General features: G+C 26.1%; 1 long non-coding RNA gene across 1 annotated transcript; it reads right to left on the bottom strand.

Moving 5' to 3' along the window:
• Positions 1-600: 600 nt before the first annotated feature.
• Positions 601-4,918, bottom strand: LOC129297550 (uncharacterized). Its single transcript, XR_008590215.1, has 2 exons — positions 4,781-4,918; positions 601-859 (listed from the first exon to the last, which is right to left on the bottom strand). It is a non-coding gene; the product is annotated as an uncharacterized LOC129297550 (long non-coding RNA).
• Between the last annotated feature and the right edge of the window lie 348 nt (positions 4,919-5,266).

Below are 5,266 nucleotides of genomic sequence, written 5' to 3'. Positions count from 1 at the left end.
ATAATTTCCAACTAAAATATTTATTTGGTATGATATAATATAAACAGAAGAGTTTTTTTATATGTAAAAATCAAAAAAGTGTAAGTGAGCCCAGGCATGCTTTTAAGTTTATTGAGCTCTTACAAAAGCATTTATGAAATCGATATAAGATTTAATCTTATGATTTTTATAAAGTATAGATTAAATTTTTATCAATTGATCAACTTTTTATTGATATATGAAGAATAGAATTACTTGAACTACTAACAAAAATTAATCTAATTAATAAGAATTTAACTCATAATTTATAATCTATAAGATCATGAATTAAATTTTATTACTAATATGTGAACTTTATTTATGAATAATTTATAAGTATCCTTTAAATTTTAATCTTAATAAATTTTCGATACTCAACTTATTTAATCCATTACTTATTTGATGGCAAATCAATATAGGATTAGAGTTGGTAAACGGGCGGGCCGAGCTCATGCCCGGCCCTTATGGGCTTAGATTCTAAAGCCCGGTTATCTCAATTTTACCTCAAATTGAAGCCCGGCCCTTATTTATAGGGCTCAAGGTCGGGCCCGTAAGCCTGGACAAGAATAAAATAAAATAAAATAAAATTTAACATTAAAATTTATTTAAAATATTTTAAAATTTAACATATATCAAACCAAAGTCTCACATAATCTAAAAAATGAACAAAAAATTTAAAAGTTCAAATAAGATGAAGGCAAACATCATCATCAATCCTAATCAAGATCTCCCTCATTATCATCCATAAATAAAATATTAAAACTTTCAGATGTAAGTCTACTTGTGAAAGATGGAGGCGGAAGCTCAATATTAATTATTTCTGCAGCTTCTTCATCATCACCTACAATAATTATTAATTAAATTGTTTTATTATCAAATATATATCTATACATATATCACAAGATAAAATATAAAAATTACTATAAAATGGCATAAAACAATTCAACCAATTGCTAGTATAAAATACAAATCAATGTTTGTACATTATCTGAAAAGAGGTAAAAAAATACTTTGTGAATAGTAAAACGGGTTTCACGGGCCGCCCGAGCCCGTTTTTCTAGGGCTTAAAAGGGCCAGGCTTCGAAACCCGGTTACCCTAAAAAATGCTAAATTTTTAAGTCCAAATTCTTATTAAAACTGATTTAAACGGGCGGCTGTCAAGCCTGACCCTTATTCTCGGCTATACATAGAATTGCCCACCCAAAAAAAAAAAAACAAAAAAACAGAAATACCATATCCTTGCTTCTGCAATCAATTCTGTGGGCTCTCTTGTCGTTTTGTGACGTTCTTCCGCAACACACAAAACCGTGTTCTCAAAATACAGCCAAATTTGTCTTGTCCGTCTAGCAACATGTAAATTTTTTTTTTTTTTAATAAGTGAAGGGCCTCAGGTGTATTTCCACTTATAACTCTAGGTTAGCAGTGCATGCTCTTCTAATTATATATATATATATATATATATGAATATACCATTTTTTTTAACACATCTAGATTTACTCCACTATACGTAATTAAAAATTGTAAAAATTATTAATAAAAGGACAAAATTGTATCAAATAAATTTAAAACATGGGCATGAAGTCCACAATAGACCCACCTCATCCACTCGCCAGAGAATAACCTTATAGTAACAATAAAAATATCTTGAGTGTCAATGACATTAGTAATAATAAAATTATATAATATATATATATATATATATATAAACATTTTTAGAAGAGACTAATCTTTCATGAAAAAATGATCAAAAGAGTGGCTGGCGTCAGTCACAATACCCTGACAGGATAAGAGAAACTGGCAAAAATGACAGGCTAATCCTCTAAATATCCAAAAACCGACATTTAATTTTGTTTTGAGTGAGTCAAAGATAAGATCAACAATTTTTTTTGTCTAAGATATTGTAAAATATTTTTTTTAAAATGATTTTCATGTTAATATCTCTTAAGCATATAATAATATCATAATAAAAATTTATAATTATCAAATAGTTAGTTATAGAAAATAAAATTATCATTGTATTAATATTTATAAATTTTATCTTAGAAAATAAAAAAGTATAGGTAAAATTATGAATTAAAATTATTTGTTTATACTTAAACCTTAAAGACTTGTCTTTATATTCTTATACATTTAAATTAAGAAATAATAAAAAACCTAGATTTATTTTTAAAATGGCTACCACTAAATTTTAAAACAATCATTACATCTAGAATTTGATCATGAAATTCTATCAAAAAAAATTACAATATTTAAAATAATTTAACTTTGATATTTTGACATCTGGTCCGTATGTTATCTTCGCCCGGTTTATTTTTCCTTAACTTTCTTCATTTTCATTAACTCTTCAAATTAGTTTTGTCTCTAGCCCCGAGGGGAAAAAAAAAAGCTTTTGTCGGCACCTTCATTACTGCTAAAACACATTACTATATATATATATATATATATATATATTTATTATTCAAAGTATCCTTACAGCGCACAGACGTGAGATTAATCTCTCAAAAATTTTAAACATCATTTAAGAAATTATTTTTTTTAAATAATATTTTTTTATATATATATCTAAAAATTAAACTTTAAAATAATATTTAAAGAATCCAAACCGTTATTATTTATACTATATTCACTTGATAGAATACTATTATATTTGTCACAGTTAAAAATCTTGGTACACATAAAAAATAAGTGGGCTCATTCCTTAAAAGTTGACTTGAGTTGGGTTTCTTGAAAAATTGTTAATTTTTTAAATTTAACCTTTATTTAAAGAACTTAAAGCAGAACCTATAAGTCTATTTTATTTTTAAAAGATAAAAAAAATTAATAAAATAAATAAATATAAATCTAGATATAAAATCTTTATCAAATTTTAAAATAAAGATAATTTTTAATCTAAATCAACTTTATCAAATTCAATAAATACAAAAACTTATATATTATATAATACAACATTAACTAAAATCAAGAAATAGGCTTTGCAAAGTAATTGTGCTTAAGAAATTAGTAAAAAAATCTATCAATATTTCTTTAAAATAAATAAAAAAAACCATCTTAAATCATTTTAATAACATAATACTTGAACCAAGTATCATTCTTCTGGAGAACAACACTTGAAGAGTCACCCAAGCTTGAATTTTTTTTTTAGAACCTATTAAGGTCAGGCCTTGATTCCTAATTCTCCTAAAAAACTCTCAAAATTTTAAGTTTAAATTCTCATTTAAACAAAATTTTTAAGTTTAGTTTTCTAACCCCAGCCTTTATCCACAATTCTAGCTTCTAGACTTTTCCAATTCTTCCATTAACATTCAATCCTCATCTCATTCAAAAATATATATTCTATATTGTTCATGTTATAAATCACATTTTAAAATATTATTTTATTCATAATATAATATGCTTAATAAAATATTATTTACATTTTTATAGTATTATATCTTTTAAACTCATTAATTATGTGAGAAAATATAACATAAATGTAAAGTTTTTTATCTAAATAAAATAAAATAAAATAAAATGTTTATTCTATTTTTAAATAAAGTCATTCATTTAATTATACCTTCTTGATAATTAAAGATATTTTATAATAAAAACAGGATAAAGCATTTCTTTACTCTATGATATGGTATCTTATTAATGTAGGCAGAGATGAAAAAATTTTGACTCTTATTTATACAATGTCACTAATTTTTTATTACAAAATTTTTCTTCTACTTGTTGAGACAAAATATATAATAAAATAAGCCGCAACTCTTTATATTTAATAGAAGTAAAAAATTTTCTACTGTAAGTTAAAATTTTATTAAATTTTTAAAAGAGTTAATAATTTTTTTAAAAACTCTTAATTTAATGTCGACATAAATAAAATAATATATATATTATTAAATATTTTATATATACTCTCTCCAAACTTTAATATCAACCATAATTAATTAATTCATAATTTATAAAAAATATTAATTAAAATATTAAATTATTAAAAATATTCACATTTTTTATTTATATCTTCATTAAATACTCTATATAAAAATTTTGATAATAATAATTATAATTTCAACACATATTTTTTAAAAAAACTAATAAATAAAATAAGAATATAATAAAAAATAAATATAAAAATTATTTAATATTCTATACCTTAAATTAGAAAAGTCGTAAAATATGTATGTCATGTCTTGTGAGTTTGTGACACAGAGGAGTGTATATTTTGCCACCGTAAATAGTTATGAAAGACAATATTCAATACAACTTCTGCCACAAGCCCCGTGAAAATTCACGAGACCATCGAAGTTCGTACACTCTGATCTCGTCTTCCTCTATGGCGGCTCGCACAAATCAATGTACATATATTTCAATCCATATACAATATAAAATTCAGCCAAAAATCACATGAGACAGAAACCTAAATTCTTTTTCACCAAAGGTAAAAATAAAAAAAAAGAAAGAAAACATATTTTTCACTTCACAAAAGAAGATGAGAAAGAGCCAAATGAAACTGCAAATTCAGGAACAAACCAACCCAGATTTTATTCATCAATAGAGGGGAAAAAAAAACGATTCTTTTCTGATCAAACATCAAAGTCAGAACATTCTATAATTCTGTTATTCCGTTCGATGGATCACATGTGCACTGAAGAGGAATCACTCATATGATGGATTACTTGACAGAGTAAACAAAAAATTTTTCGAAAAGAAACAAGAAAATCCCAGAAATATGTACAGGAATGAAGATCAGGTTCAAAGTTGAAACCCATGTTGATGAATCTACCTTGTATTTGTGCAGAGCATACAATCCATGATTCTGGACCAAGCACCCCGGACACGTGGGTACATCCTATTGGAGTAAACTCTTGACTCTCTGAGAATCTCTTCCATGACTTCCACGAACAGAGTTAGGCTTCTCATTGGAGGAACATACAGAGTCAGAGGAACCGCAGAGAAAGCCACTGTGAAGAACAGCTGAATCATTTTCTTTTTTTGGTGTTTTTCTGATATACCCACCAACAAAATTTCAGATCTTTCGAACTTTGACCCAAAAGGGTGCTCGGATTTGAAATCTCTTTCTCGATTCTGAAGTTCAGAGAGAGAAGGGGGGGGATATTCTGGGTTTTGACTTTGATTGAGAGACCCAACAAGACAGGATCAAATTTTTATGAAACCAAAATCGGGATTGGGAATTGGAATCTGAACTTGTTTCTGGGTGTGTGTGGAATGTATAAGTATTAGGTTGTTGAGGAGAGAAAATGGAAAGTCA

Source organism: Prosopis cineraria, unplaced genomic scaffold (genome assembly GCF_029017545.1).
Source record: "Prosopis cineraria cultivar Desert tree isolate PC_DT_omini unplaced genomic scaffold, ASM2901754v1 PC552, whole genome shotgun sequence".
NCBI classification, from domain to species: Eukaryota; Viridiplantae; Streptophyta; class Magnoliopsida; order Fabales; family Fabaceae; genus Prosopis; species Prosopis cineraria.
This window is presented reverse-complemented; position numbering and strand designations above follow the sequence as displayed.